At 38.2% G+C, this 15,624-nt stretch overlaps 1 pseudogene; it reads left to right on the forward strand.

The window, feature by feature from the left end:
* The first annotated feature begins 2,167 nt into the window (after nucleotides 1-2,167).
* LOC145692012 (ketohexokinase pseudogene) lies at nucleotides 2,168-3,509 on the forward strand (annotated as a pseudogene).
* Nucleotides 3,510-15,624: the final 12,115 nt, after the last annotated feature.

The following is a 15,624-nucleotide window of genomic DNA, read 5'->3' on the forward strand; positions in this document are numbered from 1 at the left end:
TCTGTTCCTTTACTCCTTATACATACGTTATTTCCCTAGTCAAAATAAAAACTCTTCAAAATTATTCACAATTTCTTATGCAACCATCCCTTCCTTGGAGTACTGCGCGGTCACATACACGTCACGGCGATGTAAAGGCACTTTTGGCGACGAGGATACATGGAATGCGAAAAACTAACAAATTTATTTCGGGGGAAGCTTGAGCCCGATAGCCTCCTAAATACGCCACTGAAGACAATTCTGTCCCATGATTCTTCACAGCATTGGTTTTCAAATATGTTGAACATCGCTTATATATATAGTGTTCGTAGTGGAAAAAAGCAGAGGCGGTATGGCATATCACCGCATACCGTATAATTTCGACCACTGTATATATATATATATATATATATATATATATATAAACCACTGTGTATATATATAAAATATGGGAACGGTCTTACCCGTCCCCCCCCCCCAATGTTGAAGACAGATTTGCGCCGATGCCAAAGGGGTGCTACTGTTGGCAGACAATGCACTAGCTTATTTATGACATGATGAAGGCAGGAAATTAGGATATGAAATATTGCCCCACCCTCATACTTGCCAGACCTACCACCAAGTGACTTCTTTCTCTTAGCAGAAATAGTCTCCACTCAGAGGACGTCATTTTGACAGTAGGGATGATATCGTTTCTCAGGTTGAACTGTGGTTTCAAAGCCAAACTGCAGACTCTTACAAACTGGACAAACTGGAAAGTGAAGAACCGCTGGCAAAAATGTCTTGTTAGGCACAGCACAGTGACTGCATAGAGAAAGATTAATACCACCATGGTGTCGGAATTCTTTAGAGTAGATTTCTTCTAGATGATTGCACGAACTTTTTGATACCTCCTCGTAGATCACTAATTCAACAATAAATCAATTTTGCTCAAAGTATCACATATGCCCTTTCTGCAATGACCGATTCAATTGTTGTAAACATACACAAATGAAATTAATGTCTTGATAAAGAGTAACGTTAAAAAATAATATTTCTGAATAGCCTATCCAAAGCAGGCAACTTTCGATTCATGACGTTAAAAATGCTAAAATGATTCATATCTTCTATTTTAATAACCTTCAAAATGTGCATTTTCATACCCACTTGCATTTCTTTAAAAAATTCTGTCCCTACTCCAGCGCGCAAAATGTCCGGTCGCCAGGTCGCCATCGGCGATTACACATTTAGAGCTGGCGACTAATGTTCAGTAGGAATATATTCTGCCTAAACTCACAGGACTGCGCAGTTTCTGTTTCACACGAAAATAATTATCATTGAGTGAGAGAAAACACGGAATGTGAAGTCTTCACAACGGCCAAGGGGGGGGAGGTCTCTTATAATTTGTACGTGAGAGATACTGGCGACCATCATTTTTGGATTGGCGAGTGCGTCTGACTGAAATTTTACGCCCTGCCCTACTCATTATATCTAACTCTGCAAATTTTCCAGATCTTAACGCAACGCAAAAATAAATATAAAAATAAATGCAACAAACAATTATAGCAGCTATATCGCAAAATTTCCATTTTAATTTACAGCAATCAAAACCCCCACAACACAAAGGGCTATCTGTGACATTACATATAATTTGTGAATTTGCACTATTACGCCAGTAATGCATTTTATTTATTTATTTATTTATTTATTTATTTATTTATTTATTTTTTGTTTTAAGACTACTCATCCTCTGCAACTTTTTTCACGGACTCAACACCACAATTCTTAAATAAATAAATAAAAAAAAAAAGTTTTGTGTTGCGTTGCAATCGGAAGTTTTACGTAGACAGATAGATATTTATTGAGATTCATTTGGTGACTAAGAAAAAGTTACCCTGACTCAAGGACGTTTACTTTTTTCTATATATATTCATGAGGTGCTCCATGTACTCTTATAACAGAGTATTTCTGTTTTCATTCTGTATTGTTATTTTTCATTCTAACTGATTTGTATTTATAGGCTTGTGTATGGCAAATACGGCCTTGAATAAAACTAATTTCCTCACTTTGCTCGTAATTTGATATATTTATGTTTATTGGCAGTTGGATAGAAGCTTACAAAGCTTTAAGAGATTAGTATTGTAGGTTATCGTGCAACTGTTATCAGGCTGAAGTTAGGACGTTTGGGAATGAAGGTTAAGGTCATACATTGTTTGATTTCTCACTCACATACACAGTACACTACAGCAAGCTATAAAGAGTTAAGAAGCAGCGAATAGCACGTGCGAAGTTTGTGCTGTCTACAAAAAAACACATAAAAAGTATTTTTATTTCTTCGTGCTGAAAGTGTCCTGTCATTTAGTTCTGTAGACCTGGTCCTTGTAGCTAAATTCAAAAATGGCAAGTGAAGTGAAAAGTATTCTCTGTGTGGGTTTGGCGTGTTTAGATATTGTAAATGTGTGTCATGAGTTTCCCGGTGAAGATGAAGATAACCGAGAGCTTCTCGATCAAAGATGGCAAAGAGGAGGGAATCCATCTAACAATTGCACAGTGTTTTCTCAACTTGGTGTTCCTTGTGAATTTTTAGGGTGCCTGGGACGAGGACTTGAAGCTCAGTTTATAGTGCAAGATTTTACCAACTATGGCATTCCTATTGATAATTGTGTGTACTACGAGGGCTGTCAAAGTCCTATATCATGTATTATTATAAATGCTTCGAATGGATCACGTACAATATTGCACTGCAACAAAAATTTACCTGAGTTGCCTTTTGAATCTTTTAGAAAGTTAAATCTTTCAAAGTATAGATGGATACACTTCGAAGGAAGAAATTGTTGTGAGGTTGAACGAATGATACAATATGTTAGAAACTGGAACAAGAACTCTCCCAATAATCAACAAATAACCATCTCAGTTGAACTGGAAATGTGTAAAGTTGAATTGGAAAATTTAATACCGCAAGCAGATATTGTATTTGTTGCAAAAGACTTCGCAAAATTTCGAGGATGTCATAGTATGAGTGAAATTATAGATTACATATCGAAATGTGCTCGACCAGATGCAATTGTCATTTGTCCTTGGGGTGAAGAAGGCGCGATGGCTAAAGATAAAGATGGACAAATAGTGTTTTCATCTGCTTTTCCTCCATTACGTGTGATTGATACACTAGCTGCTGGAGATACTTTTAATGCTGGTGTAATGTGTGGGTTGTTACGCGGGAAATCATTATCGGAAAGCATTACGTTGGGATGCAAAATAGCAGGTGCCAAAGTCGGTCACAACGGATTTGTTGGCATTAAAACAAAATTTGATGAAATTTTACATGAATTTCAGATGTAGTGTAGAAATATTATAAGTAGGCCTATATTCTACGATATAGGTTTGTTCTTGAAATATAAAATCTGATAATTGCCTGTTAATCAAGTATTAAAATACATGAAACCATGTTAAGAAAATCTGTTGTGTTTACGAACTAGAAAATCTCGAATGTTATTGATTTATTATTAAGCTCGTACTTCAGAGGAATAACATTTAAATTTGTTTCACTAATATTTGAATGTTTCATCTGAATTCACACAATACGAAGGTTCAACAATCACAACTATATTTTACCTTAATTAACATTTCTTTTCTTTCTTTCACTCTTGTTTTCTTTATTTTGATACTTGATTTTCCATGAACACCACACTGAGAAATACAGTTCACTGTATTCTCTTTGCGTTTTAGGAGCGCCACAAGAAATCTATAGATCTACCAAAATTGTAGTATTTTGACATTTATAAACTTTTATAAATGTGGATTTATAAACTATTTGTTAACAATAGATTTACTTCTTTAAAAATTTAATATTTAATTTAGTCTCATCATCATAGGTATTATGCCATCATTGGCACATCACTTGCCGCAACTGAGAAGCTTCTATACACCATGGTCTTCAGCTAACCTCTTCGTTTTCAGGTACATTTTCTCTGTTTTGATATCGTCCATCAACGGTAGCCTTCTTCACTCCTTCCTCTCTTTCTTCCCACCATACCCTCTAGTACGTCCTTCATGATAGAGTTCCTTCTTAGCCAATGTCCTAACCACTTTTACTTCCTCTTTTCTATTACATGTAAAATAGTTATTTTCTTCCCACCATTCTTAGCAGCCTTTCATTCGTTTTCCGCTCGACGCAGCGAATCCACTCCATTCTTCTCCACACTCACACTTCGAAGTTTTCCAGTCGTTTTTCATTACTTTTACGTGATGTCAATGTTTCTTCCTCTGTAAAGTCTAATACATCACTCGAGGCATTTTGTAAGTCTTTCTCTCAACTCTTTGTTCAAGAATCCACACAATTATCGTTTCTTCCTCCTAAATGCTTCTTTCGCTGTTCCTATCCTTGCTTTTATTTCATGTTCGCACTTCATATAATTACTAATTATACTACTCAGGTATCTAAAACTCGTCACCTATTCTATTTTCTCTCCTCCGAACTATCTAATTTATTCTTTCAGACAAAATTAATAAAATTTCGTGAAAATATAGGGATCTTAGAATGTTAGAATTTTTCTCTTTAGATACAGATATAAACATATTTCCTTTTTATTATTATAACATGAATAACCTAAGCTTTTAATTTAATTAGAATTACTCGAAAGATCCACAATGAACATTGTATAACTTCTGTAAGAATAACCAACTAGACGTTTCACGTGCACACCATGTGAAGAAGTTTGCATTGTATGACGTGATATTTTCTCAATATTGGAAAAGGAAGTGATAAAGTAGTGAGATTATAGTGAAGATGAATTAAATTCTTGGGACGCTTAATTGACTGCAGAAAACAGCTTCTCGCTATCTATTATCGTTTTTTAAAAATATATACCAATTAACGTTTAAATCGAAAGAGGTTGATTTAGGACAATTCCGGTTTGAATAGAGGATTGAGAAACAAGATGGCATATATTTCTTAGAACGCTTTATCGATTCAAAAAACGCTTTTCTCGGTATCTCTTATTGACTTTTCTCTGTGTATTGAAACCGGAAGATGTAGAGAATCTTGATCACTTTTGGTTTTAGTAGAGTTAAGATGGAGATAAAGTGTGTTCTTCGGGTACTTAAACCAGTGGTTCTCAATCTTCTTTGACTGACGACACACTTTACTCGTCTATGACATCGCGACACACTTGTTTGATATTTTAATAATAATAATAATAATAATAATAATAATAATAATAATAATAATAAAATCTATTATAAAAATGAAACCTATTAGTTTTTATAATGACTCTATAGAGCATTGAGCACTATTGCTATCGCTGGAGGTGTTGACTGGTACAATCTGTCTCGATTTTAACTAATTATTATTGAATTCTTCATGATTTTTAAATTCTAAAATTTCGCAACACAACTTAGGGGACTCTGTGAGACAGCAGTGTGTCGCGACGCATCAGTTGAGAACCACTGACTTAATTGATTGCAGGAAATCGCTTCTTGCTATCTATAACCGTTTTTACTCGACAATGGTCAACGTTAAAAACGGGAAATGGTTTATTTCTACCAGTTTTGGATTCAATATCATCTCCATCAACAAACTCGATTTCTGAATTTTCATGTTTTACATCCTGGCCAAATTGACGGTGATTCATCAAGGGTTCTTGAGATTTTTTTTTTTTTTTTTTTTGTCTCCCGGACGGAGGGCATGTAGATGGAGCAAATATAAACGAGTTTAGGTATACCAAAGTCGTTAAAAAATAGTCATTTTTGGACACAATGAAATATAGATAAATATGATTAAAATACTAATTCATTGAGATTCCAGTTTCAAGTCTCACATAAATTAAGGCCAGAGCCAGCTTTACCATATGTGCAAAACGTGCGTTTGCACGGGGCACCAAGTTTCGAGGATGCGGCAAAATCTGTTACAACTACATTATTTGAAACAAATGTTTCTTGTTGGAAACAGCAGGGGGCGCGGTGGCTCAGTGATAGAGCGTTCAGCTCCGGTGCTTGGGGTCCCTGGTTCGATCCCAGCCTGCGCCGTGTGAACTTCGTGGTAGACAAACACCGTGCTCGTGGGTTTTCTCGGGGTTCTCCCGTTTCCTCCCAGTTTTTTCATTCCACCATATCATTCATTTCTCATCATCACCGTCTCCTTTAGCCTAACCGGCATAACCGTGGGACGTAAAACTTAAAGATTTCACTTCATTTTGTTGGAAACATCCTTCATGATGGTGATAGTTAAATTTACTAAGTTAATACATTAGTTAAGGTCACATGAACAGTGCTAAAGCAAAATGGTCAAACAAATCCCAGCATGAATTGGTTGATTGTTGTCAAATACAAGAACTCAATTCTCGAACAGTAGCGAACACCTGTTCGATTTAGTTAGTTATCACAGTTTTGATATGAAAATTAGTCTTGGGGTTTTTTCACAAACAAGTTCCTTATCATTGAAGGTGGCAACAAGTTTTTTAAAAAGGTTTTTTTTTTCACAGATGTAGAAGGAAAATCAAGAAATGAAGATTAAAGAGCTAGTTGCAGTGGAATTGCACATTGATATATTGAGACTAAAGCTCGATATTGAATTTAAAAAAATACCATCTTTCCTCTGCAAGTGTGTTCATTTTATCTTTCACTAATACAATATTATTATTTAAAGAAAAAAGACAGAATGATATTGTATTTGTAGTGTTCTTAGTGCGAGTGCTCTTTCCCTCCCCTTTGTTGTTCATGATGGGGTAGTATACTTAAAATCGTGGGTTTTAAGATTCATTCTTTCTGGAAAATGAGGGGCGGCAAATTATCTAGGACCTGCCCTAGTTAAGGCAACACCTAAAACATGTTCGTGTTTTATTTTAAATCAAACATTTTAGCTTTCAAATTATTTTAAACCTATTCTAAAATTTATCAAAATCTTAAATATCATTTAAATCTATTTTGCAAGTTGTTACTAAGTTTGGTTTATCTTTGAAATTATTAATGTGCTGTAAAATCTTCTTAAAAATTGGATTTTTATTTATTTCAAAATAGCGTCTACCCAAGAAAATATCATTTTCAAAGCAGAATATTAATGAGAGATTTGAAAATCCATTTTACTCAGTGTAAACATGATGCTTTTCTTAAATCTCTAATGTTTCCCAGTATTACAGTTTTGCTCAATAGGGTGATTAAGTGAGAGATCGTTCTTAAACTATTTGGAGGATGAAGTATAAATATCGTCATATCACTTGAGGTAGAATAACTCAAAATTCAAGGATCATAGAAGGCAGAAATTGCTCTTTCCTGTTGTTTAAAGCACTCATTTAAGAGACATTTTAAATTTACTATTTTTAAGCAAAACTTGCAAAGAGAAGACAAGCAAATCAGTTAAAAATGCGTTGTGGGGGGAGAGATTGACGCATGCGAAGGAAATATTAAAAGAAATACACCAAACGACATCAATTCTTATGGATGGATGCATATAAATGTTGTTACGTAAGACTTGGTCTGCCAATTTTCTTTAGAAACAACTGGTGTATTTGTACAAAAAATGTCTATAGTTTTCTGTTAGTTTGAAGGGATGATACTTCGAGTTAATCAAATTCGACGAGAGGAGTGTTACCAGAGGAACCATTTTTTAAAAATGAATAACAATGAGGTCGAATGATTTATCGTTAGAAAATGAATATTTTGACATGTTTGTTTTTTTGACTTTATCAAAAGTGACGGGTATTAAATTCCAGAACGGGACTTACACTTGCCACTTACAGACGAAATAGTTGGATCAAATGTTTGCTTGAAAATATATTTCAATATATATAACTCAACTCATTTGCTGTTTAAATGTTTGAGCTCTCTTTGTCTACTGCCTCTGGCAATACTCCTGCTCAATTTGTTAACACAAAATGTCACCCCTTCAAATAAATAATGTCACCCATTCTTTTTTGAGTTACAAATACAAGTAGTTTCTGAAGTAAAATTTGGGAACTCACAGTCGGACTTATGGGTTATCTTGGTCACAAGCAACAAACAACAAAGTCGATTTCAATATGCGATATTCATGAAATCCTCACAGCCCAAGAAAAAGTCTATGAATTGAATACTAAAATTGATTAAAGATTTTCGCTGTCTAGACGCAGCGTTTCTCAAACTGTTCTCAAATTAGGACCAGGGATGTAATGGAGGGTAAACGCGGGTATACTGTATACCCACTTCTAATTTTTGGAAAGTATCGTATAGCCACCTAAAATTTAGAAAGTACGTGACTATACGCTTCATTCGATCCATAGTATACTCACGCCATGGGAACAAACTACAGCTGCTTTTCATGTATTGTATTTCAAAACAAAAAACTCACTAAACAGCTGAAAATTCTTTTAAAATGTTTGCGTTTTAGGGGTGTGGCAATCGAGTTCTCCAAGAATTCCTTCTATAATGGAAAACAGCGTTCTAAACCTGCATTAGTTTTTCCTCGAGATGTCAGATACGATGTCCCTACGTTCTGAAAGCTGACCTCTTGTATTACTATATAAAGCCAAGCTGTTTCCAAATGTTTCTCTTAGAAACCCTTTGGTTTCTAAAGATCAGTGCGAGATAGAGTTGAGGGCAGGGACGGATTAAAGGGGGGCGAGGGGGCGATCGCCCCCCAAGAGACCTCCAAAATATTAAAATTGCACACACTGTTGCTTGTAGCTTACCGCCACACGAACGAAAGTTTGGAATCGTTCTTGCGTTATTTCAAAAGAGGGTTAATTCTTTAAATTCTATTTAAACATTGTGTCTGTCCAGCATGCCGCGTTTGCGCTAACGATAACTCGAGTCATAATATCAGATAAATTTCAGGAAGGACGATTTTACTTGAGGCCATAACATCAGGAAAACTATCCATGGCTAATTCTTTCTCATGAGAGGGGTCTTTTTTTTTTTTTTTTTTTTTAATATTACTCATTTTTTGCAACTTGTTTGGTTGGGGGCTATCGAATAAACATGCCTCTCCAAACTCTTGTGACTAAACCTTTGAAGAAATTCGCAACTTTCTACGGTATTTTAGAAACTCACAACAAGGCATAATAGTACATTAACGCTGTTGAGGTAGGAAAAACGTTTCTGAGAAACTACTGGGAACTAGTGAAACCAGTCGAGAATCAAATCAACTCGTCAAGAAGACAAGTAATCCTAAATCGCGACAAACTGAAATTAATGTTGTAGAATGTGATATTCCTTGGAAGGCAAGGCATTGCTTTTCAAGGCCACAGGGAAGATGCTTGTGCGGATAATTGGACCTCAGATGGTGACGGTGTAGAAACTAAGTTCAACGAGGGCAATTTTCGAGAATTGGGCAAATTTAGAATGACTTGTGGTAACGATGTCTTGAAGAATCACTGGAAGAAAGCATCGAAAAGGACAATTTTTGCCAATAAAATCACACAAAATGCCCTCATTGTGGGTTGTGGATGAGAAACCACGTCTATAATATTGTCAATCGAGTGCGGGAGGGTCAGTTTTATTTTATTATGTTTGATGAGACTACGGACGTTTCGCAAACATCTCAGCTGTCTTTGATTCTAAGGTACGAACACATGGGTGAAATAAGAGAAGACTGCTTCAGTTTCATTGATCCTCGATCAGCAGAGCTGAAACGTGAGGACATTGGTTCGAGCTCGGAATCCGAAGACGCAGAACCACCCGAACTCTCACTGACTGGAGGGAAAATTGGAAAAATTGCTCTATCTTTGCTACGAGACTTCTCACTCGACCCGAAAAACTGCGTTGGTATTGGTACAGATGGTTGCGCCGTCATGACCTCACAAAGTCGCGGGGCAGTGCAGGAGATCCAGAAGGAGGCTTCAAACGCGCTGTACTGTTCATATTGCAATCACAGCCCCAACTTGTCCATCTTCAGGTCATCGTTAGTATAGTGCGTGAGGAAATGTCTGGGAACAATGAAAAAGATCATTGTGTTTTCCACCGCATCGTCAAAACGTAATACTGTCCTTAAGCTTACACTTGGTGGCCACTTGGAGACATTTTGTGAAACGAGATGGGTTGAACGGAACGACATGGTGTTACAATTTCACTTGAAATTAAAAAAAAAAAAAAAAAGGAGGCTCTACAGTGTGTTCCAAGTGATCCAAGTTAAATACAGCGAAAGCACGGGCACTTTCTTCTGCCATGCACGACAGCGAGTTTATCGTAACTATTACTTGTCTTCAGGATGTTCTCGCGATAACTCTCTCCTTCATCGACTTTTACAGAAGACAGGTTTAGACATGAACGCAGCGTCAGATGTCATTCAGGACACTATCGCAGCATTAAACAAGAAGCGTTCAAACAGCAAAGAAGAATTCAAGGCAATTTTTGAAGCAATATCCAGAATGGCTGCCAGTGTCGACGTGCAGATTCGAACTCTTCATCTCACCCAAAGACAAACACATCGTACTCACTTCAGGGCAGATGATACGACATCTTACTACTGAAGAACTGTCTACATTGCGTTGATAGAGTCGGTCGTAGAAGACCTCAAAATGCGTCTTGCGCCGGAAGTTTTAAACATATACGGACTCAACATTCTATTGCCAACACATGCAACTGAGAAAACTCTGAGCAACACCTCAACGTTCTAAAACTATCGGACTTTACAAAACTATCGAAACTGAAGAAAAAATGCTGTTTTCCCTCCTTTGTTCTGAATTTGCAATCTGTACTTCTAAGGCCTACCGCTCACTGGCGACAAAACAGTTGCGCAACTATCTCGTCGCTGTCGCCTGCAGTCAGCAACTTCACGGCGACAAAACAGTTTTGTTGCCATACCCTCGCTCACTGGCGACGGCAACAGAAAAGTTGCCGAGCATTTGATATCACAATTTACATAATCGGCAACCGGAACAGTTCACATAATCGCTGGTTTCGGACATGAAAAAAACTACCGCCCATTCCAATGGTTAAATAAATAAATTTAAATAAACTTGCGAAGGTAGCGTCAACAGGGGCGTTATTTCAGACTTCACTTGAGGAGAGCAAGAGCACCACCGACATAAGACTTTCACGTTTTGTACTAGTATATTAGTAGACAATTGATTAAAGTACATGTATTCCTCAAACTCTTGGGGAGCAATTGCACCTCCTGCCCCCCTAAATGACGTCCCTGAACGTCAATAAGTGACAAAAATAACAGCATTGTGTAAGCTAATACGAACAGGAACAATTATTCGAATCAAAAGATAACAAGAATAACGAAAATATAAAACGACTGGAAATAACTAACAGAACGAAACTAACAAAAACGGCAATCCGACAACACTGTACAATAACTGTACTCTCAATGTTCTACGTATAGCCATAAAATAAAAATTGGCTTTCTTCGTTCTTCCCGCGTATTCTTCACGTTTTAAAATCGGCTATTTTTATACACTACAGTTTTTTTCTTCTTTATAGCTATTTGAAATGGAAAGAAACTTGAAAATGATAATTTTATCTGTATTTTTTTCTAGTTGTGGGAAATTAATGAAAGTAGTAGTGTGTAGTATGACAGTGATATGTCATTATCGAAAAATGCACCTGCCTATGTTGTTTTTTCTTAGCTGGAAAGCTCATTCTAGTTTCTTATAACAGCGAAACACACTTCCTTCCATAATTTCTTCTTTATATATATTTCTTCTTTAACGCTGAGCGTTTCTCTATATCCTCAATTAATTTTTCATATTCTTTATCACTAAAGACATGCTAGTCACTAATCAAAGAATGTGTTAGTTTCCATTGCGAACACTTCTTTTCACGCGCTACACACGGAACGAACTGTTACGTGAAAAAACTTGTAGAAAACATTTATTTTTTACCTTTCTATTTGGAGGAAGAGAATTAGGCCTAAATGGAAGAGAATTAGGCCTACCGCTCACTGGCAACATTTTGTCGGGCAACTATCTTGTTGCTCTGGCTAAATGCATTGAGTCTTATGGGAGTCCGCTCACTGAAGCGACAGCGACAGAAAAGTTGCCGAGGTGTCGCCAAGCAGGGCGACAGCAGGGCAACAGCTCGGCGACGGAACAGTTGCGCAACATCTAAAAATGCATTGAGTCTTATGGGAGTCCGCTCACTGAGGCGACGGCGACAGAAAAGTTGCCGAGGTACCTCCAAATAGAAAGGTAAAAAATAAATGTTTTCTACAAGTTTTTTCACGTAACACTTCGTTCCGTGTGTAGCGCGTGAAAAGAACTGTTCGCAATGGAAACTAATACATTCTTTGATTAGTGACTAGCATGTCTTTAGTGATAAAGACTATAAAAAAATAATTGAGGATATAGAGAAACGCTCAGCGATAAAGAAGAAACATATATAAAGAAGAAATTATGGAAGGAAGTGTGTTTCCCTGTTATAAGAAACTAGAATGAGCTTTCCAGCCAAGAAGAGACAACACAGGTAGGTACATTTTTCGATAATGACATATCGCTGTCATACTACACACTACTACTTTCATTAATTTCCCACAACTAGAAAAAAATACAGATAAAATTATCATTTTCAAGTTTCTTTCCATTTCAAATATAAAAAAAGAAAAAACTGTACTGTATAAAAGCGACCGATTTTAAAACGTGAAGAATACGCGGGAAGAACGAAGAAGGCTAATTTTTATTTTATGGCTATACGTAGAACATTGAGAGTACAGTTACTGTACAGTGTTGTCGGATTGCCGTTTTTGTTAGTTTCGTTCTGTTAGTTATTTCCAGTCGTTTTATATTTTCGTTATTCTTGTTATCTTTTGATTCGAATAATTGTTCCCGTTCGTATTAGCTTACACAATGCTGTTATTTTTGTCACTCACTGACGTTCAGGGACGTCATTTAGGGGGGGTGAGCAGGAAGTGAAATTGCTCCCCAAGAGTTTGAGGAATACATATACTTTAATCAATTGTCTACTATTTGGTCTAGGAATTAATTCGTGCGGTTGGTACGCACACATTGAAGCTGTAGTACAAACACAAAATACATAAATACCTTAAGAAAAATATTGTCCATCGCTAGCCACCACTTTCGCCCATCTGTCAGGCAATGTACGGATTCCGTGGCGAAAGAAGTCCTGATCCTTGGAAGCGATCCAGTCAGAGACCCATGTTTCGATATCTTCTGAAGAAGTAAACCGCTGTCCAATCAAATCGTTGTTCATGCAATCGAACAAGTAGTAGTCCGAAGGAGCAACGTCTGGTGAATACGGCGGGTGGGGTAAAACTTCCCATCCGACATTTTCTAAATAGGTTTTGACCGGTTTTGCGACATGTGGGCGAGCGTTATCATGTTGAACAATAAGTTTATCATGTCTGTTCTCCCATTCTGGTCGCGTTCTGGCCAGAGCTTGCTTCAAACGCATTAATTGTCGTCGATAACGTTCTCCATTCATAGTTTCACCCGGTTGCAGCAGCTCATAGTACACCACACCTTTCATATCCCACCATGTGCACAGCATAACCTTTGCACAGTGAATATCTCGTTTTGGTTGTGATGGACCTGGTTCACCTGGTTTCACCCAGGCCTTGTTTCGTTTAGGGTTCTCGTAATGGATCCACTTCTCATCACCCGTAATAATTCGATACAGAAACCCCTTTCTGCTCTGTCGTTGAAGCAGCAATTCGCAAATGGTTTTTCGTCTTTCAACGTCTCTGTCTTTCAATTCATGTGGAACCCCATGTGACATCTTTTGAATCATTCCCATGGCTTTCAAGCGTTTGGAGACTGTTGTTTGATCAACGCCTAATGCTGCTGCAAGTTGTTCCTGCGTTTGACACGAATCCTGCTCGAGCAATTCTGTCAATTCTTCGTCTTGAAATTTTTTGGTTGTCCAGCTCGCTCTTGGTCTGCCAAGCCGAAATCACCACTTCTAAACCGTGCAAACCACTTCTGACACGTTCGCTCAGCTAGAGCATGGTCACCATCCACTTCCACCAAAATACGATGACTTTCAGTCGCACTTTTCTGCATGTTAAAGTAATGCAGCAGGACACCCCGCAAAAACACTTTATCAGGCACAAATTGCGCCATGTTCACTTAACTACAATCTGGTGTTGTTGACGCTTTAATCCACTGCCCTATACTACGAACGATACGCGATGACAGGGGTTTGCAACACATGTGTGGATACACGGAACTGTGGGACGCTCCGTTCGTTGCGCCATCTCTTGTCCACCCGCACGAATTAATTCCTAGACCAAATAATATACTAGTATAAAACGTGAAAGTCTTATGTCGGTGGTGCTCTTCCCCCCTTAAGTAAAGTCTGAAATAACGCCCCTGTTGACGCTACCTTCGATAGTTTATTTAAATTTATTTATTTAACCATTGGAATGGGCGGTAGTTTTTTTATGTCCGAAACCAGCGATTATGTGAACTGTTCCGATTGCCGATTATGTAAATTGTGATATCAAATGTTCGGCAACTTTTCTGTTGCCGTCGCCAGTGAGCGAGGGTATGGCAACAAAACTGTTTTGTCTCCGTGAAGTTGCTGACTGCAGGCGACAGCGACGAGATAGTTGCGCAATTGTTTTGTCGCCAGTGAGCGGTAGACCTTAAAGAGGAAGGTGAAACTCTATCACGGACTGCGTTGCAAGCCTTGGCCACCAGTGACGAAGATCTTCGCGTGACTCTTCGAAAACTGATGTGCATACTTGTAACCCTGCATTCGAGTGTGGCTAGTGCAGAACGATCTTAATTCACATTGCACCGACTGAAAACGTGGTTGCGATCTCGTTCTGGCGAAAAGCGGCTGAATGGAAAAAATGAAAATGAAATTTTTGAGTTTTACGTCCCATTGTTATGCGGGCTATTCTAAAGGAGACGGTGCTGATGAGCAATGAATGAAATGGTGGAATGGAGAAAGTAGGAGGACTAGCACTTTCAAATGTCACAGGAACATTGTCGTAGATCGCGACAATATTATATCGACAGATGCGCCTTGGGTGGTATTCACCAAAAAGCACGTTTTGCGTTGTAACTTGTCGTAAGTTCTTTTGTCCTTTTGTCTAATTCATTTTACTAAAATACAGAAACATTATGAGACTTCTAAGAAATGTTTAACCTGATATTTTTTTTAGCGAAATATTTAGTAAAGCATAGCCATGACCAGGCTTGTAGACAGAATATCGTTTTTGGGGAGGGAGCATTGTGGTGAAAATTCCGTAGCAATTATATCTTTTCTTGAATCCGTTTTAGCTTTCTTTTTGGGAGGGGGTAATTTATGGGAACATATTCCACTCAACAACAAAGAGCCCCCCTCCCCAAGACGTTTGGTTTAACCCGCCGGTAGTTGAGGGTGAGGAGTAGGGTCTACAAGGTCTGTATGATAAGTAATGAGACTCGCCGCGCCGCGGCGCGCGTGTCGCTGGAGCGGGTTTGTCGGTGATGGAGGATGTAGGGGGGGGTCCGAGCAAAGCAACGCACCGCGCGTCAGTTGGCTCCGAGCCTTAGTGGAGCGCGGACAAGCCTTGGACAAAGCCCTTGTGAACATTCTTGTCACGGCGGAAAATCAACAAACATGGAGGGTTCCATCGAACAGCGTTATGCGATCAAATTTTGCGTTCGCCTGGGGAAAACGGCTACTCAGACGCTTTCTCTCATCACGGAGGCCTACAAAGAGGAAGCCCTATCCAAAGCCCAGGTGTTTCGTTGGCACAGTGCGTTCCGGAACGGCCGGGAAAGCGTTGAGGATCTGGAGAGGGCT

The sequence above is a fragment of the Thermobia domestica genome, chromosome 1, assembly GCF_964235325.1.
Source record: "Thermobia domestica chromosome 1, izTheDome1.hap1.1, whole genome shotgun sequence".
Taxonomy (NCBI): domain Eukaryota; kingdom Metazoa; phylum Arthropoda; class Insecta; order Zygentoma; family Lepismatidae; genus Thermobia; species Thermobia domestica.